Below are 17,705 nucleotides of genomic sequence, written 5' to 3' on the forward strand. Positions count from 1 at the left end.
CATCACTCTTGAATTACCTATATGTATATATTTCATATATGGCAGGCAGAGGATCGAACTTTCTAACCAACACTTACATATGTAAAATATATAGAAAGCTTAAGAAATCTCGATATTCGTATTTCAACAATTCATTCAATTTTATCTGAGATACTGACCTTGAAATACATACATACTTCTGTTCAATGATGAACAAACAAAATATTTTAAATACGAAATGCGCTCCGAATATTTTCGTTATGAAGCTACCAGCAATCTCCTAAAGTTAATTTAATTCTAACCAACAAATGTCTCTTAGAAGAACAATTTCGTCATGCTGTTGCCGAGTTTGCTTTTAGTCCAAATATAGCGAAAAGCGGACCTAAGGAAATTGCTTACACCGGCGGCTGTACTTTAAAATTAAATAGGTGCAAAAGCTCATTTAAGCTTCTTTCTTTATTTCTTGAAGCACTAAAAAATGAACCCCTAATTATCTCAACATTTTGGCTACTAGATTTTTATAGTAAAATTTTTCGTATAGTTCAAAGTTGTTTTTGTATGAAAGCTTACGTATAAAGGTATGCTATGTAGATACATACATAAGTATATACTATAAGTTTAAAAATACATTAACGTATAATTCTTTTTGGGAATACATGCATATTTATAAAAACACAATTATTTTTTAATTAAGTCTATATACATATTTATTACGTATCAACATACATCGATGAGTTTACCTGCAACGCAAGTTTCTATTTTTTTATAAGCACTAAGACATCTACAATACAAATATGTACAAATGTATAAAAATATTCGTACCTACATATGTATGTAAATAGAATTACCATTGACTGCCTTTTTGAGGCATGTTAATTTTCATAATTACATTATTTCGATTTCATTCGCAATTATTAAAAGTCTTTAAGTTTTGTTAAGTACTTAGTTACTTTTTAGTTACTGTAATACATTTTTTTTGTTTCTTTTTTTTTGTTAGAGAGCGCACGACTTGCCATAACAACGCCCATGTCAACCTCGTATGTTTTTCGAAAAAGATCAAAGACGTGAGAGCTTACGTTATTAATTTATATACATTATTTTAAATATGTAGGTACATACCAGGGTTGTTGCGAATATTCGCATTCGCATTCGCAACGGCGGAGCTTCCACATTAATTTTAATATTGGCATTCGCAATTATCAATGCGGAGCTTTTGCGAATGCGAATGTTGTGAAAGTGCACCGATAAAACGTATATCTGTGTAATATTGTATATTTGTGTAACAAAACTGGTAAAATTTCGTATTTATCAACTCAGATAAAAGTATCTTTAATCATAATATTTGCTAAGCTATATAACCGAGCTATCAATGGGCAGTCATAAAGTTCACACTTCTACTTGACCTTTGACGTACGTCAAAGAGAACACAGTCCTTTCAACGCTATTTTTTTATGTTTTCTGTGCTTTAAATACCTGCAATGATTTCTTTCTTTATTATGATTTTTTTAGACCAATCTTAAAAAAAACTACCAGACATAAAATAAGAAAGTGTGCACGACAATTTTAAACCAAACTTTCGTGATTTGGTTTGGATGTTACATATATTCGTTTAAATTATTTCAAATGGAAAATTTATTTTTAGGAACAATTTCAAAAACAGCAATTTTGTTTACTTGTCGGGCAATATTTTTTTTTTATTGATATACATTGGATCCTTGGCTAAAAACTTATGTGGCAAAACTGTCGCCCTACGTATCCCTTCTGTGCTATTTAAAGTCAAAGAGTAAGCTCCATCAATTGGGATTTCCAGCAGAAATGTTCAATGTCTGGCTACAGAGACTTGATGCTCAAATAATTAAAAGGCTATACGTTTGACCTTTAATTAGGTAAGAATTACGCTACTATCTGAGACCCTCATCATTTGTGATTCCAATAACTCAAATGCTTATAAAAAATCTTGTTTTTTTTGTTCAAAATTTCTATTCCTAGAAAATAGTAATTTATTTTCCATATCCACCACCAGTCGCAGAAGAAGGTATTAAAAATGCATTATCAAAACCACAATCGAAAAACGCTGATGATGTTACGGGTTCCCCAAATTCTGAAACAGCCAAAGGAATGAGAATGAAGAATTCTTTTTAAAAAGCTTTAGAAAGGCTGATTTGGCTTGTAAGCGGAGTTTAAACAACGATCTCGCCATTATGCTATTTTCAGATCCGATGCAATTCTCATTACCTTTTATTAAATATAATGTTCCAATTTTTGAATTCAAGTACTAAAAAAAATAAATATTATTAAAAATTACTAACTTTTCCATTTTTTATTTACCTAAGTAACTTAATTTACTTACCAAATTGTTTCTTAAAAATACTTGACATCCGCATTCGCATCCGCGGATGTCTAAAATTCCACATTCGCAACATCCCTGGTACATACTATATATCTATGTACATTAAGTTAGAAACCATAATAAAATACACATTTCAGCAGTGTATAACTTTTGAGCAGCTTATGTTTTTCTTAATTTTCTAGAAAAAACTCCAAAAATTTCGTTCAGGCAATAAAATTTCCAAACTAAAGGAAACAACTAACACCCTAATGCACTTTAATGTCTAACTATCATATAGACGATTTACAACTGTGTATTCTGTCTTTTTTTATATAAATGTACAACAGCTTACATAAGTATAGGATACTTGAATAATAAATACTTCTAGTAAAGCTAAGTCAGCAGGAAAAATAACCGGAGCAAGTGGGACTACAAAATTTTATAATGAAACCAATTTTTTTGTCTCTTATTTATGGCATAGTACCAGTTCATGGGCATAAATGCCAATTGTTTTTTAAGTTTTCTTTACATGATATAATGTGAAACGATTTTCCGTCATCCCTTGTCAAATTTGGTTTGGAGACAAACCGATTTCGGCTTTGTGCCATCTTCAGTGTAACTCTTCGTTCTCTACATTTTATATACATTCGGGTGGTTCTTAATAATATCAACATATAAATTTTGTATGTGGCACCCCTTTATTTTGTTCTATGTACAAAATAAAGAATTTCAATATCAAAAAAAAATTTTTTTTTGGCGTCAAAAAATATGAATAAAACACTAATTTCTAGTTTGAGTTTTTAGAAAATTCTTAATTTTGTGGACTATTTTTTCAAACTTTAATCAAAACAATAAATATTAAATATAAAGGACTGGTTAGACAAAATTTGTGTATTTTTGATAGAAAAACTTAAGAACAGTGCCGAAAAATTAAAATTTTCTTAAAATTTTTTTTCAGATTCTGTTAAATTTTTTTTTTATTGATTCCATTTTTTGTTCATCTGTTGAATAGTTTGGTTATATGTACATATGTATGTTCTTAAATTTTAAGACGTGCGACAAAACACATATTTCGATTTGCGTGAGCTGGACCAATTTGAAAATACCTCCACAAATCGACTTTCATAAATAAAATTAGTTTTCTTTTAATATTTATTCCAAAAACTCACTTCAGGTCATATTAGACTTTAGATTAAAAGGTCTGCATATAAATTTTTAACAATTTAATCACCGGTTTCAAAATAATGACATCTTTTTGAAGTTATTGTTAAATCGGCTAATCCCACGCAAATGTTAATATTTTCCGAAAATGTATTGGCGAAAGTCTTCAAATATAATAGATTTTATAATTCCGGTGGAAAACACGCAGCTTTTTCTTGGTGCGGCATCCTTGTGTACCTACATCTATGTATTCATAAAAAATGTTAAAAAATAAAATCTTAGGCATTTTATGGGCTTGAGTGGAGATAATTTTACACAGTTTCGGGATTTTACATGAATCGGGGAAATTAAAACTCTGTTTGGAAAAAATCTAGGATTAATAGAAAATTTTTAAATATATTTTCACATTTCTTTCACTTTCATCAAGATATAAAATTTTTGACAAAGACGGAAAACTTCCATTGTTGGATTGGATAAATAAAACGCAAATTAAAATTTTTCGATTTAAATCAAAAACATTAAAACTTATGTAGTTCACAACAAATAACCCTATAAAAAGGCAAGATGTATTTTAGAAAGAATTTTCGTCATCTCTTGTCAACTTTAGTTTGGAGACAAACCGGTTTCGGAGTTGTGTCATTTTTTGTTGCGAACGAAATTAGAAAAGCTAAAAATTATTAGAGTGAACTAAAAACTATGTTTCTGAGCAATTTTGTTAAAAAAGAATTGAATAAGAGAATTTGGAAGAACATAAAATAATTTGCAACGTTAAGATAAAAGTTGTTTAAAAAATAACAAGAATATTTTCTGAACAAATTTTCAAAAAGAAATAAAGATACTGAATGGGCTAAACTATGGAAAACCAGAATCTATTTGGTCGAATATTATTAAAAACATTGTACATACATACATATAAGGGTCGATTTCTCAAAATCCTAACAGGCACTATGTATCATGTAAATAAGACCGATATTTCCAAGTTATCCGATATATTGGCTTAAGATACCATTGAGAAATCGGCTCTTAAAGCAACGAAAAAATTTCAAAAGTCTGTCTTGCTAAGATCAACGTTGTATTAAAAAATATGTAAATATACATAGAGAATTGGGCTGTAATATGTTATGTTTTTGTTTTTCTAATGTTAACACTTACAAAAAGTTATAATTTAAAACTAAGAGAAAGCAAGCAAAAGCTTTATATGTATATGTTAATATAATACTAAGTTCTTAAAGACAAGATTTCATTATATTACGCTGACGGGCTTGGAGGTGTTTTTTTTGTTAATATTCATTGAACAAATTTTTTAAATGTTTTGTTTTTTGACTTTTTGTAATTATAATTTTCTTTTTCACGTAGTTTTTAAGTAAACAAAGTTTTTATACTCTTATCCTGAATATAATTGTATTTCATGCCAATTGGATTGAGTGTGAAATTTCAAAAATTAATTTGGCTGACTCTTTTTATTAATTCTTACTGTTGTGTATGTACTCTCGAGCTTTTGAGCAATAAACTGCATAGTTGTAGTTATATATATGGAATAGGGTTAGAAATACATTTGTATATGTATGCATGTACGTAGTTTTGTAAGTAAATACAGATTCAAGAGAGACTAGCAAAACTTATTAGTTAACATGTGTCTTCGCAATCATGCAAATTTCTCATAAAGTTCCTAATGTCTCGAAGAGCAGAATCAATATAAAGATCATTCATGCCTATCATTAACATAAAAAATAAAAATTTACATTTCGTAAGGTGAATATGCCCTAATGTATGTTCATATGTATACAAAAAATGTCTTTTATATAATTATATTGGTGAACTTATACATTTAAATATATATTTAAATAATAAAAAAAACTTTTCTTAAGATATCGCAAATCAAATTCTACATTTTACATTAACACCACTACATCTGTAAATATTTACATATTTTTTTATGCCGATTATCTTGATACCAACTACTTTCAATATTTCAAAGGCAAACAATTTTAAAGTTGAATAATGAAAATAAGTTAATTTATGCGATATGTTGTAAAATTATTTTTTTAATAAAAGATTTTTTCTGAATAAAAAATGACTATATTTAACAAAAGAGTATTGTGTTTACATAAAAAAGGATTAGGAAGGCTACCACTTAATTTATTTTGATTGAGGTCAACATGCCAAGTCAGTTGTTGTTGTTTTATATAGTGGTGAAAATATTAATAAGGAAGAGACCATTTTGAATTCCTTGGCTATGTATTTCCCTTTCGGTTATTTAATGTATATTATTTTTTATAACAAAGTCAAAACTCTGAGTTTTTTAATTTGATATGTATATTAGAAATATTCTGAGTATGCAGTTTTGTAGCCCAATAAATTTTACCCTGGGATTCAGTAATTCAGTCTCATCTCAAGTCACTAATTTTGAGATTAGCAATTAGTGACTATTTTTGTGACTTGAGACGATTTGGGTATTCAGAAGGAGAGAGTCACAAAAAGTTCACCAAAAATGTGTGGTGAAAGCAAACACAGACAATCAACTGATAGTGTTTATGTATGCCTTTTGCCCGCGCCGGTCAAAGAGTCGCAATGGCCGAGTGGTCAAAGCATTAGACTGGCAGCAGAGAGGGTCCGGGTTCAAGTCCTCCTCGGCCGCAGAGGATTTTTCATTTTATTTTTTGTTATTTAGTATTTTGTTATTAGTTTTATTTTTTTTAACAATCTTTAAATTTTAATGTTTTAAAAACAAAAAAAAAAAAATTTTCAATACATTTGCATAATATTAAAGCATGTTGGTTTATTTCCTAATGAAATTCTTGTTGAACAAATTTCCTCGCTTCATTTTCGCGTTTTTTTTTTTAATAAAATGGAAAGAAATAAGCTTTTCCTTCATACTTCTATTTTTGTGACCAGCTCTTAGCCAGCTGACAAATTAGTGACTTATTTTTGAGACTAGAGACGTGAGACAGCGTACTGAATACCAAATAGTCTCAAAATCCAAGTTCCCCACCAAAAGTCACTATTAGTGACTAGAGACTGCTTACTGAATTTCAGGGTTATTAGTGTAACAAGGAGCAAGTTTTAAGTAGCTGGCGAGCCGTTGCTTTTTGGCATTTTTTGTGGTAGGTGTTGCTCATTTTCTCCCAAAAAAAAAGTTTGTCATACACACTTTGTATGGAAGAAAATGTGTGAACAAAAAATTGCCAAAAATCGGTGGCAAGTCCCAGCAACTTAATGGGCTACAAAACTGTATATTCCAAAATTCTACAAAGTCTGATTAAAAAGATTAAAATTTTGATGAACATTTGTTAAAATTCGTCGAGTTATAAATTCTACAAAGTTTGAAATTTGGATTTACTATTTTCTAACAAAAACAACAAACATTTTTTAAACAAAAAAACATTTTTTTTTAGTAAAAATTTTCTAAAATGTCTCTACATTCTCGCTACCATATGTTTGCGATAGATGTTACTTTGCCAGGTGTATATTCAACAACGACTCCATTGTTGTTGTCCATGTCTGTAAATAAGGACTAAATTGGTATCCTGAATCACCTAAAATTAATAAAATATTTTTATTAAAACATGTTATAAACGGCGATTTAAATAAACATAATTTCAGTAGGTACAAATCTGGAATAAAGAGTAATTGTAATTACCTAAACAGACAGAGTCATGATTAGACTGCCGATGTTTATGCAGTTGTATATTTTCAAAGAAAATGATAGTGATGTGGTTCAAGAAAATAAATTTTTTTAGTATAAAATATTGAATTCCCACATTTCTTCATTCTTGCATATTGCATATAAATTGCGTATTGCATATTAATAATGAATAAATATTGACTTATTATAATTTTTTTATTAAGAATCCTTAATGTTCTATACATTTTCCATAGAAAAAATCAGAGACGATATTGGTGAGAGCTACATACAGATAGAACAACGGATAGAGCTGGCCGCTATATTGCAAATTTAGTATCTAGTTGGTAAGTTATGTAAAGACAAGTAATTTTTAGCAAAAAAAAACCGACTTCAACTCTCATAAAAAAACAATATATATATCTCATGAGCCACTGATCGGATCTTAACCAGATTAGTATGGGACCACTTCTGAGACACTACCTTTCCGTAGCAAAAAGAATTATCGAAATCGGTTGACGTGGTTCAAAGTTATGCGGTAACATACATAAAAAAAAATAAAAAAATATTCCGACGAACTGATAACCTCCTCCTTTTTTGGTAGTCGGTTAAAAATACCGCAACTCCACATTTGTTGGCCTGTGGCCTGTGGCCATCGCTAGATTCGTAAATAACGCGCTAAGGATTTTATGGTCAAGGCTGGCAACAGATACCGCAGCATACATGTTAAAGGCTGGTGAAATTTAAAAATTTGTTTACCCAAAAATTATTCACTTAACGTATCTTGCACATGGCATAAATCGCATGGCGGAACACATTCGCAGCCCCGATTCGAATTAAAAAAATGTAGAGAAATACTGACCAGTATTAACGCGATGGGGTACTTGTTTGGAAGCATCTGTTATGCCAACAACTTGCAAAAAATTAAGGAGGTTTGTCCTAAAAAGATAAAACTCGAAAATTATCTTGGACTAAAATTTATGTTTATGTGGTAACGTAGATGAAAGCTCTCATATTGCTTCAGCGCACGAGATATTGCAGTGTGAAACGCTGATGAACGATTTAGTTTATATGTATTAAAACAAATTTTGGAATTTTGCCAAATTGCATAAATAGATTTAATTTTAGATAGTACTCCATATTTTGATTTTGTAGAAATAATCGATGGTCAAAATTTAAAAAATTAAGAGAAATATGGGTCTTTTGTAATTTACCCAATAAAAAATTCCAACCTAATCCTAATCCGACAATAGATTGTTATATACCATTTTAAAGGCGTATATATCTTCTTCTCAGATCATATTCGATCTTTTAACTCGGATCAAAATTAGTCATTCAAAAACTCATAAATCTACAGAATCTTATTTTCTGACCTATATCGACGAGTCGCGATTCCTAAATGACCTTTAAAAAATCTATAAAAATAAGCAAAACTATTTATTATAAAAACGAGTAAAAATAGGGGGGGGGTTGGGTCTTGAAACTTATAAAAAAAACATTTTCGATGGGCACCCTAATGTACAATTTGTAATAAATTAATGAAAAAAGCATGTCTACTAATATGTACGTACATACATATATTGCATTTTTCTAATAAGTTTGCTGCTGTTTACCAAAAGACAAATATATACCTATTTATTTTGCTTTCTCACAACACCAGACATTCGAATACTCCCTAGATTCAAACAGATACTAACGACATCAGTTATGGGTTGGCGCATACCAAAGGGCCTCACTCACAACTAGAGATGGCTGCGATTAATCATTTGATTGAATTAATCGATTATTTTTGTTCAATTTACGATTTAATTGTACCGTAGTATTGTGTTTCATTAATCGATTAATTGTAAAATAATCTTAATAATATTTCCAAGAAATATGAATTCAGTAGTTGTCTAAAATCCATCCATCGAACATCCTTTTTTGCTAGCTGCATCAACTTTACCCGACCCGAGGATCAAAAAATTAATTTCAAAGATCCGTTAGCATTGGCCTCAGTAATGAAGCTCTTGCGAACTTAAATAATGTGTGCATTGTGGTCTTAAATACACCGACATTCATGTAAAAACCTTGTTTTCATAAATTTTTAATTAAAATTTAAATCTTAAACGCCATGAACTGCATACATATTTACAGATTCAAATGTGATTTTTAACCGACCTCCAAAAAAAAGGGGGTTATCAGTTCGTCGGAATTTTTTTTTTTTTTTTTGTATGTATGTAACATGTCAACCAATTTCGATGAGGTGGTCCCATACTAATCTGGTTTAGATCCGATAACTGGACCATGAAATATATATATATATATATATATATATTTTTTTTTTTATATGAGAATTGAAGTCGGCTTACTTTTTGCTAAAAAATACGTTTTTTTTTTAATTTCCCTGCTGAAGTCTAGAAAAAATAAATCTGATGAGGAGATGTGGTGATCTCCGAAATAGCTGCTATAACTTCTACCGCTAAGACTTTATTGCTTTTTAAATTTTTCCTAATAAACAATCGTGGTACAAAGCTCAATAAAAATAGTAAAACCTAAAATTATAATATTGGTGCGATAAAATCATTTTCTATTAAGAGAGGTGTTCATTTTTGGACATAAATCGCAATATGTGACACGTAAAGTTAAATGGGACCTACGCACAGTGACGCCTAAGTGGGCATAAATCGAAAAATTCGTTATCTGCAATGTTAACTTGTCTGGTATTTGTGACAATTTATCCACTAAAAAGAATTAAACAGAAATTTCCCTAAAACATTAATTATATGCCGCCAGGAAGCCACTAAAGTCGTCAAATTTGATACTAAGAATTTTCATAAGAGCATAGCCATGCGTAAGGTCTTCACAGAAAAAAATGTCAAAAATGTATTCTTTGAAATAAAATGTTGGTTTGACGTTTCTTGTTTCCATATAGATAGTAGAAAATTACAGGAATTAAAATTTTGCGGTGTTACAAAAAAAAAAAATTTTGAAAAAAAATTTCGAAAAATGCTAAATTTTTATGGAATGAATAAAAAATATATGTAAAAATAGGGTATTTTATATTATTTTATTAAATAGCACGGGCTTTTAGCTTTCATAAAAAGAAATAAAAACCTGCTCAGTTTTTGCACTTTCTGAAGTAATGCGTTTTTCGCTAATGCATAAAATAATTTTTGAATTTTTTGTCAGTGCCTTGAGATCTACACGATTCGTTCCATTTTCAAAAATGAAATGTCAGATTAAAAGCTTAACCTGCGGACAATAGAAGGTTTATTTTTTTTAAAGAGTTGCCACCTGTTAAAAAAATTAGATTGCTAAAAAATTATATTCAAATTTTTTTACAAGTTAAATGAATTATTAAGAGATGGGTATCAATCTAAATGTGTATTAACTACATGTTGAGAGTTGCCACCTGTTTAAAAAATTAAATTCCACTTGAATTAAAGGAATTACGTAATTGAAATAGATAGGTATCACCATAAGGGAGTCAGGCGAAAGAGGTTTAAGAAGGCTTTAGCTTAAAACTAGTACTAATAGGGTTGCCACCTGTTTGTAAAGTCGAATTTATTGGTCGAATAATAATTACGTCATACCATAGGATTACGCCATCGTATTTGCTGTTTTATTACAAATACATATATTGTCAATCAGTGATTTGTTCTGATTACATTCCTTTTAAATTACTGGACTCTAAAATTAACTCAGGAATGTTTTTACTCTCCACTTATTTATTGCAAATATGTCAAATTTTTTCATTTGTCTGATACTCATATTGATATACATATTTCAGTTACCTTATTCCCTTAATTAAAGTGGATTTGGTTTTTTAAACATGTCGCAACCCTTCTACGTGTCATTTAGAGGTAAAGTATTTTCAAAACTAGTTCAATTGATACCCATATTGTAATATCTAGTTCATTTAATTTATTAAATAATTTTAATAAAACTTGTAACAGGTGGCAACCCGTTTAAAAAATAAAAAACTTTATTGCACATCTACAGGCCAAGCCCTGGGATTTGACACCTCACTTTTGAAAATAGAACGAACTATAGGTACATACCTATGTAAAGGCCACAAGAACCCAAATTTTCAACTTCAAACTGCATTTACAGTGAAAGTATGAAAGTTCTACAAAAACCAATTACATTTTTGAAATCAGCGTCCTCAATTTTAATAAGAAGCGAATTGTCTTCTAAATCCGTCCATAATTCTATTTTTGCCCACATTTTATATGGAAGGGAAGCACCGTGGCTACGCTCAGAAAAAAAAAGATTTCGAGAAAAACGACTTTGAAGTTTACCAAGTTGATTTTGATGCTTCTGAACGTTTTAATGGATTGAAACTCGTTACTCGGGGTCGCCGATTCCGAATCAGATGTTAGTTTTCCAAAATTAAAAAAAAAATGGCGTATCCAATATGGAGGATGACTTTTTCAAAAATTGATCGGAATCGCTTGAAACTCGTTACTCGGGGGTTTTTGCCCTGTAGGGAAACGAACTAGTGCGGAACTGGTTCGGTTCTAGTGCGTTTGGAACCATGACTAGTACGCAATAATTCTCTTTTGCATGCTAGCGACTGGCGAATTTAACATTGCGATGTCCTAGGAAGTGTCAATTGTCCCCCGTTGCATCCCTTTGGCTCTAGTTCCGAAGCAGTTCTAAATTCGACAGATAAGATCTAGTTTGTTTTGCATCCCTTTTTCTATAGTTCCGAACCAGTTCCAAATTCGACAGATGAGATCTAGTTCGTTCTGCATCCCCTTTTCTTTAGTTCCAAACCAGTTCCCAATTCGACAGATGAGATCTAGTTCGATCTGCATCCATTTTTTATACTTCCCAACCTGTTATAAATTCGTCACCTTAGATCTACATTTCTAATCAGGCTTGTCGAAACATTTCCCTTCTAAATTAAATACGATCGGTTGAAGGAAGGACAATACAATGTTTAAACGCATTTATTAAAAATTTATAAACAATATTAGTAGTAGTAGTAGTGTTAAACTTAAGTAGTAAGTAAAAAAAAAAGTACGTTCTGCTTAAAAGTAAAAATATTAGTTCACTTTGTCTTACCTGTCTAAATTTAAGCATATTGATTTTTAAGTAAATTCAGTTCTTTTTAAGCTTATATGTATATGAGTGCAATGGGGTATAGTCGTTGCGCTGAGTATGCAGTTACAGTTGCATGGCTATACTCAATCCCGACTCTTGCGTCCTCGTTCGCGCACTCTGGGCAACGTGAGCAACCCATGTGCGAGATGCGGTAACCAATCCGAGTGGAGCCTTGGGTCACGGCAGAAAGAGAGGGAGCTTCGGTGGGGCCACTCTGACTTATTCGGTTTAAGGGCTCACTGAAGTCTGCAGCGTCTGTTCACCAGTAGTGCGGCTGCAAGCGGGTGTCTGCTTGGAGCAAGCGGCTCGCTATATAAACGTGTATATGGTTGCGAAACCACCACCGTCCCAGCAATGGGTTGTGCGCTGGGCTTGGGACCCGCCACGTAAAAACCGTTTCCAGTGAAGAAACAAGGCAAAGCCTCGAATGAGACCCCCCCTTATGATGACGACCACGGCAAACGTTTAAAGGACTACGATTTGAGGGCATGCACCTGGAATGTCCGGACCCTTAATGGGGAAGGTGCCTCTGCTGGTTGATGTCCTCGTAAGGACAAAAGCTGACATCAAAGCCATCCAAGAAATGCGTTGGACTGGGCAAGGCAAACAATGTCTGGGGCCTTGCGACGTCTACTACAGCTGCCATGTAAAGGAGCGCAAATTCGGTGTTGGATTTGTGGTGGGAGAGAGACTCCGTCGCCGAGTACTGTCGTTCACCCCGGTGGACGAGCGTCTAGCCACAATCCGCATCAAAGCGAGATTCTTCAACATCTCGCTCATCTGCGCCCATGCACCGACGGAAGAGAAGGATGAGGCATCCAAGGATCTCTTCTATGAGCGCTTGGAGCGCACGTACGAGCGCTGCCCCCGTCATGATATCAAAATCGTGCTTGGCGACTTCAGTGCCAGGGTGGGCAAGGAAGGGATCTTTGGAACCACCGTCGGAAAATTCAGCCTCCACGACGAAACGTCCGACAACGGATTGAGGCTGATCGACTTCGCCGGGGCCCGAAACATGGTAGTATGCAGTACTAGGTTCAAGCATAAAAAGATCCATCAAGCTACGTGGCTGTCTCCGGATCGAAAAACGAGAAACCAAATCGATCATGTGGTGATAGACGGAAGGCACGCTTCCAGTGTTTTAGACGTACGCACACTCCGAGGCCCAAACATCGACTCGGACCACTATCTTGTTGCAGCCAAGATACACACCCGCCTCTGTGCAGCAAAAAATGTGCGCCCAAATATGCAAGAAAAGCTTAACGTCGAAAAGTTGCAATCACAACAGACAGCCAGCGCTTTCGGTACTCGACTCTCACACCTGCTCTCAGAGAGCACTCTTCAACAAACCGACATATGCGAGCAGTGGAACCACATTTCCCGCTCATTAAGTAGCGCCGCCGAAGAAGTAGTCGGATTTCAGCGAGCCCGAAAGAGCAACTGGTACGATGAGGAGTGTCAGGAAGCTACAGAGAAAAAAGATGCCGCCTACAGGGCCACGCTGCGATCGGGCGCAACGCGCGCTATGTGGGACCGCTATAGGGATCTGAAGAGGGAAGCGAGACGTATTTGCCGCAACAAGAAGAGAGAGGCAGAAATACGTGAGTGCGAAGAGCTTGAAATGCTGGCCGACAAGTGGAATGCCCGAAAATTTTACCAGAAAGTTTGGCGACTTACGGAAGGTTTAAAGACCGGGGCGCACTCCTGTAAGAATAATAATGGCGACCTAGTAACTGATGTCCAGAGCGTACTTAAATTATGGAGGGAAAACTTTTCCGCCCTACTAAATGGTTGCAGCACGGAAAGTTGTGGAGAAAAAGAACCCGAGCCCGAAGTCGATGATGACGGAGTCGACGTTCCACCGCCTGACTATGACGAGGTACGTATAGCAATACCGCGGCTGAAAAACAACAAAGCCGCTGGAGCTGACAGCCTGCCAGCTGAGCTATTCAAGTACGGCGGCGAGGAGTTGATAAGGTGCATGCATCAACTCTTGTGCAGAATATGGTCAAATGAACGCATGCCCGACGACTGGAATTTAAGTGTGCTCTGCCCAATCCACAAGAAAGGTGACCCTGCAATTCGCGCCAACTACCGCGGGATCAGCCTTCTAAGCATAGGTTACAAGGTCTTATCGAGCGTATTGTGTGAAAGACTGAAGCCCATCGTCAATGAACTGATTGGGCCTTATCAGTGTGGCTTTAGACCTGGCAAATCCACTATAGACCAGGTATTCACAATACGCTAAATATTGGAAAAGACCCGCGAGAATAGGATCGACACTCACCACCTATTTGTCGACTTTAAAGCCGCTTTTAACAGTTCTAAAAGGAGTTGCCTATACGCCGCTATGTCTGAATTTGGCATCCCCTCAAAACTCATACGGCTGTGTAAAATGACGTTGAGCAATACCACCGGCTCCGTCAGAATTGGAAAAGACCTATCCGAGCCGTTCGCCACAAAACGGGGTTTCAGACAGGGCAACTCCCTTTCATGTGACTTCTTTAATCTGATGTTGGAGAAGATAATAAGAGCTGCAGAACTGAACCGCTCAGGAACAATTTACTATAAGAGCGTGCAATTGCTGGCTTATGCCGATGACATCGACATCATCGCTAACAAAAACCGCGAAGTCTGTTCTGCCTTTTCCAAGTTGGATAGGGAAGCAAAGCGAATGGGTCTAGTGGTAAACGAGGACAAGACGAAGTATCTCCTGTCATCAAACAAACAGTCAGCACATTAGCGCCTTGGCACCCACGTCACTGTTGACAGTTACAATTTCGAGAAAGTAGAGAATTTCGTTTACTTGGAAATCCAACGTAGAATCACTCTTGCCAACAAGTGCTACTTTGGACTGAGTAGGCAATTCAGGAGTAAAGTCCTCTCTCGACGTACGATAACCACGCTCTATAAGTCACTCATCATGCCCGTGCTGGTATATGGCGCAGAAGCATGGACAATGACAACATCCGATGAGGCGGCTCTTGGAGTGTTTGAGAGAAAGATTTTGCGGAAGATTTACGGGCCTTTATGCGTTGGCGACGGCGAGTACCGCAGACGATGGAACGATGAGCTGTATGAGCTTTACAACGATATGGACATAGTACAGCGAATTAAAATACAGCGGCTCCGCTGGCTTGGTCATGTCGTTCGAATGGACACCGACGCTCCAGCTCTGAAAGTATTCAACTCGGAACCCGCTGGTGGTAGCAGAGGAAGAGGGAGGCCCCCACTGCGATGGAAAGATCAGGTGGAGAAGGACTTGGCTTCACTTGGCGTTTCCAGTTGGCGTCAGTTGGCAGAGAGCAGAAACGACTGGCGTGCTTTGCTGAACTCGGCCAAAATCAGTATATGAAGTACTTCCAAAGTTTTTGTCGTACTTAACTTAAATAAGATATACAGTCAGTCAATAAAGTTTAGGTACAGTGAAGTTTTTACAATACCGGCAACTATTTTTTAAATAATTTATTTTCCCAAATTTTTTATAAAAATATGGTTAATTGTACACCAAAAACCCCAAAAATCAGAGTTCCAAACCTTATGCATAATTAAAGAAAACTGCGAATTTCCATCTAAGTATTGCAATTTACACTCTTTAGAAAAAAGTTAAGTACTCAGTTATTAGCCCATTCAATTTTAGTATAACATAGTGCAAGTTTGAGGTAGCTAGGAGTTACCATTGATATTTAGCAATTTTTTTTTGTTTGGTAAGTCCTAGCTTCCTCACACTTGCACTTCATTATACTAAAATTGAATGGACTAAAAAACTTTTTCTAGAGAGCGTAAATAGAAAGTGAATTATTTTAATGAAATTTTGCAGAATTTTCTTAAATTTTGCACAAGGTTTGGGACTCTGATATTTGGGGATTTTGTTGTAGAATTGACCATATTTTTATAAAAAATTACCGAAAACTAAAATATTAAAAAAATAGTTGCCCGTATTGTAAAAAATTCGTTGTACCTAAACATTATTGACTGACTGTATTAACGTAGCTGTGGTGGATTGCATAAAAAAACTTAATTTGTCTTTTCTTAAAAAAAGGTAGCTCTGGTGGCTTGCATTTTTAAATAATTTTAGTGAGAAATTGGTAGTTATTTTGACACTTTTTTTAAATGCCTCTTTTTCTGCGACTGCATTGCCTTTCTCAATTGTCCTTCAGGATCTTGGCCTTTGCTTATGGAATCACAAGTATAATGATTATTAAGCAACTCAAAAACTATACCAGCGTGATAACCGACGTATCCTTTTGAGAGGTAGCCGCACCCTTATAAAAGGAATAAGACCCAAACTTTTCAGGTAAAAATTTCAGTAGGTTGCGTCTTTATGGCCTTTTCAATTTTATAAATTCTCATTATTTTTAAGTGGAAAAATAAAACTGAAAATTAATGATAATCTCTGCGCGAAAAAATAAAAATCATAAAATAATCATTATTTGTAATCCCAAAAATAAAAATCAAATAATAATTATTTCCGTTTGAGCGAAAAAATAAAACAATAATAATTCATAAAATAATGATTAAATGCTGCTTTAAGTTATTTTACTCATAATGATTACCTTCCCTGCTTTTAAAATTTAAAATAGAATAGTTCGTGAAAGTACCACATTTCACTGCTTTTGGACTGGTGCGGAACTAGTTACTATCGGACTGGTTCGTTTTTGGCAATAAAGAACTAGTACTGAACTAGAAATCTGGTTCACTAGTTCGTGTTATCCCTACAGGGTGGTGTCGCTGATTACGAATCCGATGTTCGTTTTTAAAGATTCAAAATGTTGGATCCAATATGGCGGAAAAAATTTAAAATTTGTTCGGATTCATGTGAAACTCAAAAATGTCGTTGACACCGAATTTTGAAAAACTAACATCGAATTCGTAATCAGCGACCTCGAAACCCCCCGAGAAACGATTTTCAAGTGAATTTGATTAATTTCAGAATAGTTTGGCAGATTTGAAATTTTTTTGTACTTTTTTTTGTGAAAGTACCTAACTTTGAAGTGAAATAGCGAAAAAACTAATGCAGCTAGAAAGCTGCGGTTTATTGCATTGGAAAGAGCGGCCCGTTTACTATAAGAGTCGATGAAAAAGCGAAAATGGATTTTTTCTGACCGTAGGTCCCTTTTAACTTTACGTGTCACATATGCTTCCTCAATGCAGCCAATTACGTTTGGTATTCCTGATATGGAAACAATTTGCTGTTGCTTTCTGTGATATGTATCTGCGATTATAGAGGCAAGGAAAATTTCCCTTTTGAAAATGGTTAGTATCTTTTGAGAGTCATTTTCAACAGCTTGTTGGTAACGGCTGTTTGCAAAAAATCTGAGCGCGCAGCACAGTTATCACATTGGTGTCATGGATGACGACAGGCGGCAATGACACTTGGCTGTACATAAATGGTACTTACATACTTTCGTAAATGCAAATTTGATTTCATACAAATAAAAGCAATTAAAATTATACATAAATGGCAAAAATGTCGAATCCGGATAAAAAAAATTAATTTTTTTGAATGGAAAGAATGTCAAA

Source organism: Rhagoletis pomonella, unplaced genomic scaffold (genome assembly GCF_013731165.1).
Source record: "Rhagoletis pomonella isolate Grant_MI unplaced genomic scaffold, Rhpom_1.0 Rhpom_scaffold_00003, whole genome shotgun sequence".
Taxonomy (NCBI): domain Eukaryota; kingdom Metazoa; phylum Arthropoda; class Insecta; order Diptera; family Tephritidae; genus Rhagoletis; species Rhagoletis pomonella.